This window comes from Falco biarmicus, chromosome 9 (genome assembly GCF_023638135.1).
Source record: "Falco biarmicus isolate bFalBia1 chromosome 9, bFalBia1.pri, whole genome shotgun sequence".
Lineage (NCBI taxonomy): Eukaryota > Metazoa > Chordata > Aves > Falconiformes > Falconidae > Falco > Falco biarmicus.
In genome coordinates, this window is record NC_079296.1 from 2,231,910 (window position 1) to 2,249,702 (window position 17,793).

Genomic DNA, 17,793 nt, shown 5'->3' on the forward strand with positions numbered 1-17,793 from the left:
TAGAGAAATCCATAATTAAAGGCAGATTGAAATGCTGAACTCAGTCTTCTGACTTGCCTGTTCCTTCGCTGTGATGTATGAACACAAATTAGAGCACCTAAGTGCAAGTACAGCCCTGCAGTATCCATCTGAATACACCTCCTGGTGCAAAAGTGAAAGAAACAAAAAACTAATTCTTAGGGAACTCTTAAAATTATTAATACTTAAAGTACACAGCTTATATGCAACTACAGGCTGGATGAATCTCCAAGCTCTTCTTTGTTACCCACCAGAATTAGAAGTATGATATGCTTAATGTAAACCATATTTCTCAAACCTCTAAGTGGTTTAACAGAGCTGAAAAGCTTGTCACTCTGTAGAAAACATTTTTATGTCATTTTTCTATCAAAAATTCACAAGTGCTAATAAGCAAACTGAAGAAATAAATTATGAATGTGTTCTTCCCAACACATACATTCTTCCTTCAACACACATTTTCTTGAGCCCATGAAGACTTTCTATACAGCACATTACAGCATAGCAAGATGCATTTGCTACAGGTATGTAACTTAAAACTGTTTGTAAGAAACATCCTAAACATGTCCCTTGCTGTAAATGTGACATCTTTACAGCATATGCTTAGTAAATGAAAGCCCTGGGAAAAGGAGGAAAGTCAGGATACCTCCCATATAACTGATTGTAAATTCTTGGGCACCAGGTTTATATTCTTAATAACCTACTAGTTAGACTTAGTGTGTCTGTTCCATCTAAGTCAATTTAAATGAGGTGTACCAGATACAGTACATAAAGTGTTTCATACTTGTGGAGATATGTTTAACTATTGTTTCTTTAGGAAAATCTAATAGCTAGCTCCATTTAATCACTGTCAGATGTTCTACATGTTGCAAGTGGTAACTTCCTTGACACAAACTGCTTTTAATCAGGAATCTCCAACATATCTTGCGTACGTCTCAGACTGGCTTTTGTGATACATTAAAAAGTTTTTATAGTATTTAGGTTTTGGTCACGTTACCCTGGTTTACTTTTTCCTTTACTGGGTACTTAGGAAAAACCCTACAAGCTAACTTCTTCTTTCTCTGGAAAAGGCCATGAATTCCATGGGGTTTCATAAAAATTAAAACACAAATGCAACACTCCCCCCCCCTCCCCCTCCCACAAGCTCTCACCACACTTACTTGGAGTCTGGGTTAATACAATCAATTCCATCAAACCGGTGCAAACCCCAGCCTTGGGCCCACTGCAGCGTTACTGTTCTCCCTGATCTCAACGGTTGTTTGTAAACACATCTTGGCTGAGAGCACGCGGGTGGAGGGCTGATAATAAGAGCCTTCAAACTATGTTCTTTAACTTCTCTGACTCCAAAAAGGCAATCAAAGCCACCCCCCAATGTGTGATTAAATATACGCAGGGGATAATCTCGCCTCCAAAAAGCTGGAGAAAAGGTGGTGTCGAGACTGGTTTGAAGTGGCCTCCTTAATAGAAAAGGACGGTCCCTTTCTGTGTACATCATGATTTGCTTTGGGATTTCTGTTGTGCCCCGTAAGCCTACAGGATATTACAGCAGCTTTTGTGTCACTGGTGACCCAGCTGTTCATTATTGAAAAATTCCACTGCTTGATGCTGAGGGCAGGAAGGCTGACCCCTCATCTTATGGACGTTACTATCTTTCAAAAGATACAGGATTAAAGGGCCGAGCAAAATCTGGAGGAAAGCTATGTCTGGTTTTCTGTGTTTTCATTGTCTTTCGCTATATTGGCCCAGAGAGGGATGTTTGTACAGGATTTAATTAGTTGGAATCAGGCTGAGATTATTGTTGAGACTATTTACTCAGCAAATCTCCAGTCTGAGCCGGAGCTCGAAATGAGTCTGAATAAGAAAATCTAGGAGTGCTCAGTCTTGCTGCTCATATTCTGTAACGAGCAACGAGACACGAATGTGAAGTGTTTGATCATGTGAGGTGCTGAATGTCCTTCGTTCCCACTGGAATCAATATAGCACAGGGGGGACTATCATTATATCACATGATTAAGCCTTAATCAGCTATAAATAGCAAGTGAGAAGATCACAAAAGCCCCTGAGGTTTAAGAGGAACTTTTACTGCATTCTCTTGGGGAGCGTGGCTATAACACTAGTGCATGATACAGCACAAGAAGCAATAAAAGGCATGTTATTATCGCTACTACAGTTGTGGGGATCCAGTCGTTCCATATAGATCAACTTTTTATAATAAAAAAGGTGAGGAATATTTTTTTTCCCATATTTATTTTTTAAATCAAAGCATCAAGATTTGGACATGAGACTCCAGACCCATCAGCTCAAGTGGAAAAGAGTCTTCTAGATACAAATACGGTGCTGGAAGTAGAAACTGGCAGGGCAATCAATATTGGAGAAAGCAAGAAATACAGTTCTGCAGTAGGATACAAACATCTCTGAGAACACATCACATTTGCTGTTGGGCCTCGCCTGGCTCAGGGAGGGAGGAGATTCTGGCAGGAGATTCCCTGCGATTCACATCTTAAACTCCTCAATAATTCAAGGCTCTGAGCTCTCTGTGTTTCAAGGGGAAGGTAGTCACTATTAGGAAAGGTTTGTAAAGGTCAATAAGCTGCTCTTCATACTTTGTCCCATAACACAGGTGCTTCAGTCTCCATGTGCAAACACAGAGATACCGATGAACTTTCTGGGGCTCTGGAGGGAGCAGACGAGGTCCCTCCTCCTGCCCTTCCAACAGTGCTCCTCTGTCCAAGCCTTCAGTGGAAAGGCCCTGCAATACACAGTGATCACACTACACTTCCTTGTAGCAGAACCTCTACCATAATTACGAATAGCTGCTTGCAGACGCAAGTGGTCATTGCCCAGTGTATTAGAGGAGGCACAAAGATTGCTAGAGAGAAAAACGTGTGGGGTCAGCTCCTCTTAGCCAGGCATAATCCTCATAAAAAAATTACTTTCTGTGATTTATTAGGCTTGAAATCTTGATGATGACCCAGAGCTAGCTGCCAGGACCTCATGTCTTGAACACTAAACAAGCCCAACAGTATTGCTGCAGCAACCTCCCATCATTAGATGAGAGTGCACAGAAACCAAAAGATTTCTGCCATGTAGAAGGATGTTTAAGGTGAGGCGGCGGCCGTTGCTTTGGTTGCACTGGTTACTATGGCATGAACCTGGCCCTGCTGAAAGGCGACAGGGAGCTTTACAGGCACATTGGTCTGCAGATGTTACCATTCATGAAGCTGTTCTCTGCAGAGGGGAAAAGCCCTTCCCAGAGGCACAAGGCCCCTTGTTGCCTGGCTGCACTGTTTCAGTCCAAATAATATTGGTTTAAAGTCACACTCACCAGACTGAAGAGTAACAGATACAGAGAAAGCAAACACACAAACTCCAGCAGATCCTCACCAAGTCAGACACCAGTGACCACCCATTTCAAAAGACAAAAGCACGCTCTGATCCATGCCTCAAAGCAAAAGGCAGCAGGCATACTGAACACCTTCTCAACTACTGGAAAAATAAAATAAAGCAAGGAAGTAGAGGAAAGCTCAGTCTGCTCTAAGATCCCAGCTTGGAGGTTTTACCAATTTTGAGCAAACTCTTGGCATTGGCTCAAAAAGCTTTTTGTGAGCAAGCATGCTGTCAGCATTTTTGCTTTAAAGACATATAACCTAAAGTAAAAGAATAAAGCCAGGCTGAGATTTATGCCGCCGCTTTCTTTCACCCCCCCCTTTGGTAAATTACTGTTGTTGATGTATTAGTCAGCTCTGCAAGCTGTGGGCATATGACTTCAAAGGCAGAGGTTTACTCTGCCAGGAAAGACGGCAGGATGGACCTCTCAGGTGCCGGGGGTGTGGATCCTGCAGCTGAGCAAGGCAGAAAGGCATCTTATCTGTAGCTGCTGTGTAGCACTGGGAACTTCCCCAGACCTTTGCCAACTGTTCTCAACATGCCTGATGGATCACAGGGCCTAAGGAAATTATTGCCATGTTTATATTACATGGTTATATTATCTGCCTGCAGAAACCATAGCCCCCTTGTGCACTCAGACTCTTCTCCCTAAAGAAAGGAAGAGAATTTGCATAGAATAGAGTCTGCATAGCAGCTAGGCATGGCAGGCAATGAACAGAAAAACCTCCTTCAAATATTTTGCTAGTGATCCTGTATGAAACGGCAAGTATGTGTTCCTCCCTGAAATGCACTGTTAGCTTTCACAAATGAAGGTTTTTCTCAAAGTTAAGATTTTATAAAATTCAGAGTATGGAGGAAAAGCTGCATGGCTCTCCTCACAGACAGAAATCCCTGGGCACTGTGAGCTGCGCCGAGCTTTCCTGGGGTGCCTGGCCCAGCTCTGCAGTTGGAGGGGGTCAGGCTGCTCAGACTTCAGGAGAGAGATGGCCTGACCGAATGGCTTCCTGCACCACTCAGCAAGTGCTGGGCATGTAACACGTCTTACAAAAATGCGTAAAGTGTTGACCTCCTCCAAGAGGAAAACTGTATATATTAATTGAATTATTACTTAAGAAATTAGCCATGAAGGTTTCTTTTTTCTTTTAGGACTGGAAAAAGCCTGATAATTTTAAACAAGGTAAAGCTCTGTGAGAACCAACTCATGTAAAATAACCACGCTACAAAGGTTTACCTATATCCAAGCTGCAGTGAAACTCAAACCTCTCTGTTTTAAAACTCCAAAGCACAAAGGAGCACCGCAGTAACACAGCACAGACTGTGAGCACATCCCCATCTGAGGCTGGGCTGCCAGCACAGGCGCTCACCAGACACAGTACCACTGGGAAGTGAAGCGAGAGCGGGGCTGCGGGTGGAATACACTGGGTCACGGTGTTTTGGTGTGCTTTGGCAGACACAGACAGATCGTGGACACAGAGCAGTACCCCAAAGGCAAACCATCTGAATCCTTTATTACTGATGTAAACGAAGATACTACAGTATCGATGAAGCACTACAGCTACATCTCCAGCTATAGACCTTCACAGCCTGACAGGCAAATCACCTCATGGCATTGGCAGCGTCAGGACCCTGGGCAGCTTTCGGCCAGGTGGGTTCCCTGTGCACACTTCAGTGCTGCGGAAAGGGGCTCTGCAGGGCGGGGCAGAAAGAAGGGCAGTGTGGGCAGCTGGTACCACGCACACCAGCACCTGATGGGCACGGGGGACCCTGCATGGTACCAACACCCACATGTGGTGCAGCATCCATGCAGGACCGTCACGCTGCTGCAGCAGTTTCGGCTGCAGTGGAAAGCCCAGGCTGTGAATTCAGCGCTGTGGCTGCACGGTTGCTCATCAGATGACCAGAAAAGCACTGCAGCAAGCGCTCATTTGTTTGGCTTTGCAGCCCCCCTTGCTCCTTTGTTGAGCTGACACGCACGGGGACAGGGTGTAAAATGACAGCTGAAGGCGCTCAGGCTGCAAGTGCTGTGCTCTGCCCCTCGCAAGCCCACTCGCACTGCACAGCCGGGCAGCCACGCACGGCCTGCTGGGTTCACCCAGAGCTAATGAAAGCCCTTCCCCCTCTTTTTTCTTCTCTCTCCCCCCTTTCTCCTTCTTTTCACAAAGAACGAATGGATGGTTAAAAAGCCCTGATCTGATAGCTTGGTCCAAGCTGCGGTGCACCTTGAGCGAATCAACATCCAAGCTGTTGACAGCGTGATTTCCCTATCGGCTCATCCTCCCATGGAGATCGACCAGGGCCAACATTTTTGGTGATTTATAAAGAAAACTGTTTTCACAGCCAGAACATGAAAGACACAAGCTCTAGATTACCACTAAGATTAGCATGCAAAAATGTATTTGAATTTCTCATCAGCAGGAGGCTTCAAAGGGACCAAGTGCAGATTAGCAGGTGTTACGTGAAAAAAGAGAGAGAGCTTTTGTGCTACAAAGTTGCACGAGCAAAACAAATATGTCTTTCACTTTGAAGAGCTGGGGAGGAATTTGTGGCCATTGCCATGGAAACTCAACAGGCCTTACGCTGTAAAGCCAGATTTTGGAGACAGAACTGCTCTTATGTCTGTATGCTGCTGAATACAACGTGTCTTTATTAGAAGACTGGTGGGGAAAGTTAAATGACAACGTGACACCGTTAAGACACCTTTGTTCGTTTCAGCTGAATTTCCATTATCTGAAAAAGGAAAGAGCACAGCAAGCACCTGCTTTCAACAACAGACCCCCAGAAATTACATTAATTTGGAGAAACATTTAAAGGTTCCAGAGGATCTTGATTATCATTAACACCTACCTAAATTTTCTGGGCCAATACGGTCCTACGCAAAAAGCGTGTAGGGTGGGTCTTTGGTTGTATGTTTTAAAATTTGTTTTCCACTTCTTTTTTCAGTCATCTCATCTCTGCACCGCGACTGAATGGTGCTCACGTGAATCAGCAGGCCCTGTCAGTTAGCAATGATCTTCAACCAAAATAAGAAGCCATTTGGACAGCACACCACGCTGTTTACAATACCCTTGGTGACCATGCCCGAGCCATTATAAACCCACATCCTTGGCCCTCCCAAACAGTGCTTCTCTGCTCCGGTGCTGGCAGCAGCCACCACAGTCTCTTGGGGTATCCCCACGCCCCCATCCCCAGGTGCCACGAGTAGCTAAAACATCCCTGGAAGGGACGGGAGATGAGTCTTCCTCCAGAGTAGGAGGGGACAGAGCGAAAGGCAGCCTAGCAAAGGCAAGAGGTGGTGGGAAATGCCCTCTCCAGGGGGCAGCGACAGCAGGACAGGAGGCTCAGGCTGCAGAGCTTCTCCTGCTGATGCGTGTCTGCCTTGGGCTGCTCAGCGCACCCGGCCCTGGTTACAGGTATTGCTTTATAAACAGAACACGTCCACAATTAAGCAGTTAGTCCACCACTAACTCATCACCATCAGCACACTTAAAACACACAATTAATTAACTGATGCCAAGATATTACATGTAAAGGTCACAGTATCTCACAGCTTCCTCTACACCATTTAGCCTTTGCTTACTGAGCAGCCTAACAGGACTGATCACCAGTTTCATGACTAGGCAGCCTGCTTGCAAACTGGTGCTGTTGGGGGCAAGACCCACTCTGAGGCCACAGACCTGCGCTGCCATGAGCCACCCCCAGCAAAGGCCATGGCTAGGCAAGGTCTGCTGTTGGCTCCAGCTGAAGCCTGGCAGCACGCCGCCTTCCCAGAGGGAGTGCCAGCAGTATGCTGGCCATGGGGCACTCGGGGCACCCCTGGAGAGGGCTGGGGCCAGCTGGTGCCACCACATGTGGGGCTGTGAGGGCAGTGGGAGGGAGACACAGGAGGGAGCAATGGCTGGCAGCAGGCCAGCGCCCAGCAGAAAGGTGCTGTGTCTCCCGCCACCCACCCCCAGCCCTGGCAAGCAGCACTGTGCCAAGGAGGCCAGCACTCTGCTACGGATTATTTTTTTTAAAAAAGACCATTTTTCTTGTGAAAACGTATCCCTTTCAGCTTGGCTGAGGTTTGTGTTGGACAGCAGCAGAGCCACCAGTGCTGGGGCCACAGGGCCTGTTTCCCCAGAGGGCAAAGCTAAGGCCCTGCAGCCACAGAGGAGGTCACCTCATACACGTTGGAAAGGAAAGCGAGGAGGCAGTAAAGGCAGAGGCAGTTGATTTTCACTGGTTTAGATTCCTCCTGTGCTTGCCCTAACAGCCAGTGAGGAGTGAGTGCTCGGGGTGCCTGGGAGCGCCTCATGTGGAGTGCAACATATAAAGGTATGGAAGACTTGAAAAGGCAGGATTCAGAAACCCCTCCAGGGCCAGGGGTCAGCAGGGGACCAAAGCAGCACCCTGTCTGCTGTGCCTGTGTTCCCAGAGGCAGAGGATGCTGCCTCCAGGCATCTCTCTGAAGTGTGTTCAAGATTTTGTGCAATCCTCCCCAAGGACATTTTACTTCACAGGTTCCCTGGGGACCTTCTGGTTTTAGGGACCTTGAGGGGGGGTGGGTTGAGGGCAATAACTATGAGGTTTTGCTCCACTTACAGCTGGCCTTCCTAGAAAACCTGGGACAGAGGGATCCTGGCACCACATCAGACATGAGGCCAGTTCAGCATGCCCTGGTACCACCGAGCAAAGCTGGTTTCGCAGTTCTCAGGCAGGAGGGTCAGAAGAGACTTCTTAGACACTCTGAGTTTTGGTTAAGTTCTTCCTGAGATCTGTATTATTATTTTTAAGAAGTAATCCACGAGTGCTTGAGTGTAAGTAAGCCTTATATAACACCTTAAAATACCATACTGCACTAAAGAAAGAACATATTCTGCATGAGGCAGAAGCAGCAGCACTGTCCAGACATTAGCTATCAACTACCTGTGAAAAGAAATGAGTGTAATAATAGTCACTGGGAGTGCTTGAAACCCAGTATACTTGCTAGAACATGTATTCCCTGCCTTAGATCTCATTTTTAACTTCCACAACTACTTGCATAAGAATACTGACTTCCTTTCCAGCTTGACTTACCTTAGCCTCCTTCATTCATATTTGCAAGTATGCATTCTGCCCCCAAGAAATCTGGCAGAAAACGAAAGTGCTGTCCTTCTCTACTTGTTGGCTACTTATGAAAAGACTTACAGTATTAAAAGCTAAAGAACTGGTTCCACAGAATTCCACAGAGATAAAGCATACAATTTGTTGCAGATACTGACTGAATTTCAGTATTATTTGCATTCAGCTAAGAGGGAGTAAAGACTTTTGTTTTTAATCACTAACTAGTCATATGCCTGTACAAAGTAAAAGGCAAATAACACTTGCATGTGAAAAAAAATGCATGCTTTAAAATAATAATCCTTGAAGCATATTTCATATAGGCCAAGCACTTTTAAATTAATTAGTTACATCCAGATATTTTTGGAAAGCAAGAGAGGGAATATTTAGGTCTTTCTCCATGCCATGGGTTTCTGAAAAACCATTCCTTCCAGTGTAAGCATATAAGAAATATGCAAACATATCATTTATCTAAGTAGAATAAAAACTGTAGTCCTTACATTTGCAGCCTGTTTACATTTCTAAGTAAAAATATGTTTTAATTTGTATTTAATTCTAAAATAGATATAACACAATAAGGATAATCAATTAAAACCAAATGAATATAATTTCAAAGTATGGGTTAGAAATGCCCAGAGATTATTCTGAACAAATGAAGAAAGAAAGATATTTTATGATATAGATCTAGAAGTTGAGGGAATAATTTACAGTCAAATGCCAAGGTTTTACACTGTCAGTTATGTAAAACAGCATAAGACAAGGCAGCTGAATTTGTAACTCACAAAACCCTGACAAGTGTGGTCAACCTCCTGAAAGCAATAATTTATTATCAGAAATGTCACGCCTACACAATAGCCTTATTGTTGATTCATTAGGTAATTTCCCTTGAAGACCAGCTGTTTCTAGTGTGGTAGGATGAATAATGAGGAAGATATTCAATGTTCAGGGTACAAATGACAGACATAAGGAGGTTCTAACACCACCAGCGTCCCACCGCCTACGGCACCAGCTCTGTTCTAGAGGGTAAAGGTCCTACACCTCCCACTTGCACAGAAAACCTCCCAGGTGTCAGATTTGCTCAGAGGGCGGGTTGCTGTGCAATACCTTCAATAGAATCAGGAGACCCATGTGATACGGCCAAGCAGGCCTTGGGCTCATTGTCACCTTCTATTTCCATTGACATGCCCTGAGGGTAGATACTTTCTCCTCCCAGCAGACTCAATTTATTCCCAGGTGCTCTAGTGAATGTCTCGCCACCAGTATTGCTTGCAAAAGACAGTCCCCATGGCTGTGCTCCAGGCAAGCTTTTATCCTATTTTCCAGAAGTGCCTCTTTTTAACCTTAAGCCAAGTCCTATCCAGATAATAATTATTAAACTGTAATTTACTACAGTTAGTAGTACTATTTGCTAGTTGTTTGGTTTTGTTTGTTCTTTGGTGGTTTTTTTTAAATTTTACACAAATACATTATTCGTCCCTCAGATGATCCCTCTGAGGGCTACATCTCCATCATGTTAAGTAACACTGCAATTAAAGTGAGTTAAATTCACCAATAAGCAGACAAGCACCATGTGCTGTATGGTTGGTGTTCATTATGCTCAGTACATTAATGCTAACAGTTTGTCAAGTCTTTTCATGCTACAGCCACCTAAACTGCATTAACCGGGGGTGGGGGGTGGGGTGGGGGGGGGGTGGTGACAGAAAGTGAACCTGGAATACAAAAAACAGGTGGAACCATTTGTTTGCCTTTCAGAATATATTTATTTGTAAACACAAATGCATGCTGAGCAGTGCTACAGGCAGAAGCACACAACGCAGCACAGAGCAGGGTCTGATGAGAATCGCCACTGCTTTTGTTGTGTTCTGAAAGGCTGCAGCAGGATGGACACTGACAGTCACCTCTGTAGCAGATTCAATGAACATAACTAATATGTTGATACTCACAGGCTGACAGAAGGCACAAAATTTTCACTGAAATTAAAAAAAAACGAAAAACAAAAAAACCCTCTCTGCCTTGCCTAGCGATAGCTTAAGTTTTGAAATGATGGAAGAATAATTCAAGTTCTAAAGTGCAAGTGTCCCTATTCCTGCTACATTTTCCTTTGAGTTGCAATTGTATTAACACTTTCAATTAGATAAGGCTTTATGATAACCAAAAGAAACCCAGAGAGTAAATATTCTTGAAGTATTTTTTTCCTCTAGCAAGATACACCCACATGGTACCTAAAACACATAATTGTTTTTCAGTGAAAACACTGTATAATAAATATAAATAATTTAGTAAATATCTTCAGCTGAAATCTTACTTGTGCTGCAGCTGAGATCAAAGTCAAGCTATTGTCCTTACCTACCGGGCAGTTCTCATTCACCACAACCACACTGCAGTAGTTCTGTTGCCTTTAAAACTGTACCGTTTTACACTCCAATTGAATACAAACATGAATATTTTTATTATCAGTAGAAAAGATGTATGAAGTTTTTTTTCCCTTAACAAGGAGGAACACTAGTCCTTATTGCAAGCTCCCCACGCTCGAGCCCTCTGCCTCACCCTGTGGAAAACAGCCCGTTGCTTTGGGTGTTCTGGCCTCACTTGGCCAGCTTGAAGAAACCTTCCTTCACATTTGAAGTCTCCAAATTTTAAGAGTGGTTTCCAATGGTCATCAAAACGTTTGCATAATTTATGGCCTGGCCCTGTTCTCCATAGCAGGATTTTAAATTTGAAGGCACTCCTTGTCTAAATGCAAGTTGAGCTGAGAGAGTTGTTTGGGATTTATATTGCTAGAACCTCACCCTTAGATTTCCTTCAGTCAGCCTCTCTAAAACACAAATTTAAGTCCTGATCTACTGAAGTCGTAGGGAAAATCACAGCCACTCAGGAGAGGGAGGAGTACAGCTCCTAGCACTCTCCCTGGGCTCCCACCTTCCACCAACTCCACTCCAGGGGGATGGGAACATAGTCCTCCAGAAACCTACTGCAGTGAGAGCTGCAGACATCAGTCACTCTCTGAAGCTACTGTCACAACAAAATCTCGCTGCAATTAGGATTTAATAATCTGCTTCTTTTTATCAGAGAAAGCACAGCACTGAACATTCATGATTACCAAAAATCCAACCTTAGGAACCTGTCTGCGCTTCTGAAAAGCCTTCCACAGCAGGAGCATCTCTTCCATCGCACTGCAAGACTCCTTTCCATGAATTGCAGAGTGTATCACACAAAGCTCAGTACACTTCAAGAGAAACCAGGATTTGAACTTCTCCTCCCTGGTCACTTGGCTCAGCAAGCCCTACTGGGACACGATCAGTGACACTGACTGCTGTGAGACTTCACAGTGTTTCAGAAGGAGGGGATCCCCTTTCCGATTTTTTTGCCTATTAGACCTTCAAGTCCAAACGTGGAGATATGCTGAGTGCAATTTCTCCATAAGGAAATTTATAAACTGTGTCCCACTAGAGAGGTCTGTCAGCAGCAGTGGTTTTGCAATTAACAAAATCTTGTCCACAGTTCAGTTTTAGAATCTGATTATTGTTCTACATTTATCTTAAGCAAAGTGGCTGACAAATAACTGCAAAATAATGTGATAAAAACCATTTATTATGCCAGCTTGTTCCAGGTCTTTCTCCCTAACTAGTTATGACAAGGTAATAATGCTGGTTATGCATTTGTCTGACTTTAAATTGGTTACTTATAGCCATGATGGATGAGGGGAAAGATCGCCTTATTCTGAAAAGCAGCTCCTGATTTCTGATCTCATTTTTGCAGGTAATGAATTATATCTAATTAGTAGGTTCCAAATCTAATCAAGAGGTTGAGATGTTGACCCAGAGACAGCAAAAGAGGGTGAGGTGGCCTCCTTTTATGTTTTTTGCTTATCTTAAATAAAAAATGCTTCATAAATGCAGTCTTCAGGAGAGCACTGATTACACTGGCTAAAGATGGAATCAATTTTAAAAGTCACTGTTGCAGTTAACAGTTTAATGAAACTCATCTCCACAGATGTATTCTTTGCATTGGGAATGTAAACTCCTTATTCACCATTACGATCTATTTTATTATTTAGGGAAAAGTATGAGAAATTGTTGTTGTTGTTATTGTAAACAAATCAGGCTCCAAGTGAAATAAATTAATTTTGATGAAATGAAAAAATTCTGTGAGTTAAGAAAAATTTCCATCAGAATTCTTGAGAAATAAACAATTATTAAAAAAAAATTATGGAGTTGAGAGTGGAAAGAATTAGCTCAAGGGATGAACAGATAGAGAGATTAAAAAAATGTTTTTCAGTTTTACATCATAGTAGCTGCAAAACAAACAAACAAGAAAAGCTACATTTCCAGTCACATTTTGCTCTTATAAGTGCAATTTTCCCCACCAGAGACAGCAAAGTGAATACACGAGTACAAAATCTACCCCAAAAGTTACTTAATCAGCTAGTCATCTTTGGCTTTCACACTAGACCCAAACCCCTGGTTTTACACCTAAAAAGACTGAAACTTATCTTTGCAATGTTGATACACATACTACAGCTCATCATCTCCCTGTAATCTACACAGCCCTGCATCTCCCAGCAATTAGACTGCAGGAGGTTTGACGACCACTATATTAAGCCCTGAAATGCCCATGTACCAGCATTTAGAATGACCTTTCACAAACTCTCTCTTACTTTCCCTTTATTATTATTATTTTTAAAATCTATGTTAAGATCTTTTATGAAGCTTTAGTTATTCAGATAAAACAGGCATTTAAAAGACAAATATCTTCTGAATTAGTAATGAGGTCCTACAGCACAAGGTTTATATTCATAAAAAAAGACAATGTATTATACAAGTTCTTGAGATGTTGTAGCTAAAGCTAGAATAAACCCTTGTTTAACTGAAGTCCTAAATAGACCTAAAATTGTCCTAAATATTCCTAAAATACTGATCCAGTTTGTCTACCTAAAACTTACACAACTAAGTCTAGTAAACTTGGTCTAAGAAGGACAAAATCCTAATCCCATATTTATAATTTGTGGATCTGTCCCTATCCACAGCATGATCTAGCTGAACATAATTAGAGCCCCAAGCCCTGCAAACACGAATTCCACCCTGACCAGCCCACTGGGTGCACAGGCAAAGGCAACAAAGTCTGCAAGGGGAAAAGCTAAGGAAACCCGGGTGGAAAACAATTTCCAGGAAGTACAATGGCATCAGGACAACCCCACTGAGCATCCAGCTGAGCCTGACGCTTTAATACAGGCTGGTGTGCTCGGGTCTACAGGCCATGCAGGTTGCCCGTTCCAGGGGGAAGGTGCTACATGAAGCAGCTGGCCGTGCAGCAGCCGCCCCCCGTGCTGCGCCTGACACAGGCTGGCTGCCCCTTTGCCCTGCTCTGGGGGCATGCCTGTACCAGCCCCTCCGCAGGGCAGGGAGCAGAAGCTGCAGAGGTACGAGCAGCTTAGGGTGTTCCACTTGGATTCACAGCTTCTGCTGTGCATCCCAGAGAAGGCTTGACTTTGCTCGATCAAGGCTTTCTTGCTTCTCCAAGGGCCTTTTGCTGTGTGGATAAAATTATTCCCTAGAGAAGGATTCTGAGTTCAACAGCCACACTCCCCCCAAGTCTGAGGCAAGGTGAGAGAGGTAAAAGGGCTAAGCACAAATTGCAGCACAAACACACGACAGGGGTTGTGCTGTACCTGCAGTGAATGCTTTGGGGTAATCAGCCATCAGCTTTCAAAGCTTGCAGGGATCAGAGGATGCGCGACTAGAAAGCTGAGGCAACATACTTCTGATCCATTACAGCAAAACTTTTCCACAGCAAAACAGATATGTACTTGGAGGCCTTAAGGCATACTGAGGTGATCTAAATTCCTGCTTTCGCATGGTGACACCATGGGCACGTAGAAGCTCAGAGGACACAAACTCCCTGCATGACCCATGCAGACTACATGCACCAGTCTGAAAACTGCTTTCCCAGAGGCAAGCAGAATTTTATGTGAACTATTAAAAGTGAAATAATCCTCAGTCTTCCAGTATTTTTATCTGTCAAGAGTCTCTACATAACTCTTATTTCTTGTTTTGATCATAATTTGAGAGTCTCTTTAGAGCTTGGCACACAACATTCAAATGACTGGCCTTTCCAAGGATGTTCTGTCAAGCCACAAACCAGGTTTGTGCAGTCAAACTCAACACAAGACGACACTTGAAAAGCCAAATGACTGCAGGGGGAGTGCTGGACTGAATAAGCTGGAGCCATCCAGTGTCCTGCTTATGCCTAACACTGCTAACATGACGCTACCTCCTGATTAGTAGCCTACTGAAAGAAACAGTACTTTATGGTTTTATATTGGAGCACCCTGAAAACTCTCGGTACTTTGCTTGGATTTGCCAAGTGTAAAAAGAGAGAAGAATACACTCTTCTAAAATATATTGGTAAGGCATCTGGATCAGGAGGTCCCTGGGCCACAGAAAGGGAGACATTATTTCACGTTGTGCTCACTTCATTACATGCCTGCCTTGCTCTTACACTCTTCCTGATCCTGTTGTCAAGCTCTTTGGATCCAACAGTAGAAAATGTGATGAAGGAACATCGTTACAATTTATAAGTACAGCAGTAGCAGCAAAGGTGTTGTTTACTGTAATTCCCTACCTAAAGGAATGGCTTAACAGACGATTGCAGTGTTATGGATAAGGCAACAGCAGCTCTCGTGTTACAAACCTTAATTTTATACAACTTATAACTGGGCTGCAAAAACTGTTATGGGCTTAAACCTGTCTACACAAAGCGTCAGCATGGAAACTTTCAAGCATCTGAGAAATATGGCAAGATAGCTGTAACGGGCTCTGTTTGGTTAAACTGGACATTTTAAAAAGGAAAAAAAAAAAGCTGTAGTGAAGTCTCTGGCAGATAATGATCAGATCAGTTCAATCCTTTGCCTTTTACAGTTACTTTGATAATGGCTAGGTAAAATGAATATTCCCCCCAAAAAAAGAGGATTCAGATGTCCTTTCAGCTCTGTTTCTAACACCAAATTTACTTTGCTTCTAAAGAAAAATTTCTTTCTAGGCAAGTCTACATCCTTTTCCTGTCTTAATATGTTAAACTGTACTTAACGTCTTGTGCAAGAACAGCAGTTTTCATCTTAAAGATTCTGCAGGTAAGTAGATTTCATCTCAGTGTGCTCTCAGCAGCTGGCCACCCCGGTGCCCAGAGATGTCCTCCGCAGGCTGTGATGTGCATGCTCATCCACCCAACAAAAGCCTCCTCATCCTTAGATTTTGTGGCCTGAAGTCAGTTCTAAAAGAAGGATTTGGTCTGCTGAACCAAGTGCACAAGCAAAGGATAATCTTAGGGGATGCACCGCTGTTGCCCGACTCATTACCCCACCACAGGCCACCCAGAGCCTATGGGACTGCTTTGGCATCAAAGGCACAGCACTTCCCTGGACCACCTGACCGGCAATGCTCCTGGCCTTCAATACAGCTACTGCCACTTCAAAGAAATCACTCATCTCTGAGCACATCCACTTAAAGCGAAAAATCTGCTCTACCTAGCACTGTTTTGTGAGCATCAAGGATAGGCTTTGTAAACTGTGGTGGTAAGAGTAGTGAAATCTTTGGGCAGGGACAAGGAGGACTCCAAACTCCCTGATGTTAAGTGCATAAACAAATGCACATAAAAGGTATCGAGTACTGTCACTGTGAAGGGTTTTAAAGAAATTAAAATTAAGAAGCATCAGGACAAAAAAAAATCCAACTACATTGTTGGGAACACTCAGGTTTTTTTATTTTAAATGAAAAGAGATATGCTTTAAAAATCTGTCAGGCTATTAGCACTTATTTTCTGGAAATACTCATAAGACTTCCCGATATTTAACTCCTGGAACCCAACCGCCATGGAAGGGCTTGCCCTGTGCTCCCAGGTGTTGAGTTTGCACAGCTCACCTTGTTAGAGGGCACTGCAAAACAAGTACTGTGCAATACCTGTTCAGGAAGAGTAGCATTTGCTTGCCAGGCAGACTAGTGAAATGGTGGATTCATAGAACTATGCCTTTCATCTAAAGAGGTTAAGTGACCAGTTCCAACTATGCCTGTTTCTCAGGCAATACAAGTTTTAAGAGCTCATTTTTAAAGCCAGACAACTTTATTTCGTGTATATATCTATTTATTTATGCATTTCCAAAGATCACCACAATATTTACTCTGTTATTAAACTCCATGTGTCAGGCACTAATGGCCTGTAATTATCTTTGAAACTGGATTTGATGTTGCAAAGTTACATAGTGTAGACAAGTGTCTTAATGATGAATGTCAGTGTCAGGGCTGCTGTTAGAGTTTCATCATGAGAAACACCGCTCTGCTTCTACAATTTACTTAGAAAACACACCTGCCATGCAGAGCATATGAAAACAGATCGACAACAAGCCTTGCTTAGAAACCGAACCAAATCAAATCCCAAATACCCCCAACCTGTATGTCAACCAATTTCAAAATGCCCTAGAAGAATAACATAGAAAAGCAAAACTACAGTCACCAACGCTCATATTCTACAGCTTGTACTCAACAACTGCACAGGCCTACATGGACGTAATACTACCTTTTCTTATTCAACAAAATAGTTCACAACATAATTCCAAAAAAATAGCATAAAATCAAATGTTTGTGAGTGGTATTTCCTCTGTTTCCCTCAAGTCTGGCCTAACCAGCACATTCTATGTCATTCTTTTTGTGAACAAATGGCTGAAAGCTATTGCTGCCAATTCCCCATTATGTCCCTCTGCCCTCACTCATTCTGTCTTCATAGAGAACAGAACCCCCCCCAGCAGCAGGAGCACACTGCCATTAATTCAGTTACCCAGGGAATTTCACACCTTTGCGAGGCCCTTTACGTTTCTCATTTTAGTGCAACCTAATCTCAAATGGATGCAGAAAGCTGTGAAGAAGGGCAGCTCAAGCTGAAGGCAGCAATTAAATGATAATTAGAGCTTTACTTCATCTTGTGATTGATAGAGGCTTACTGGGCCCAAACTGCATCTTGTCATCTACTAATAGGCTAGGCAAGATACTCCACTCGAGTCTGAAGGATTTTGTCTTATCTCAAGAGAGATAATCTACTCAACAAGTAATCTCCTGCCTGTGGTAAAGTGCCACTGTGTATTTACCAGGCCAGCATTCTTCATGGTTCAGCTCTGAACAAGCCCTAGAACTTCCTTAGGAGCAAGGAAGCTGGGGTTTTGCTTTCCCATTTTCAGGCTTTCAGGTGCCTCTCCCAGTTCATCTGCCAAACAGGAATCAGCTGCTTCACCTCGCCAAAGCATCTTTCCTCCCAGCATGGACCCTT

The 17,793-nt window shown here is 43.4% G+C and overlaps 1 protein-coding gene across 1 annotated transcript in view; it reads right to left on the reverse strand.

Annotated features, from left to right (window-relative positions):
• LMX1B (LIM homeobox transcription factor 1 beta) overlaps nucleotides 1–17,793 on the reverse strand; it is a 107,769-nt gene that overhangs the window by 37,702 nt on the left and 52,274 nt on the right. The window lies entirely within an intron of this gene.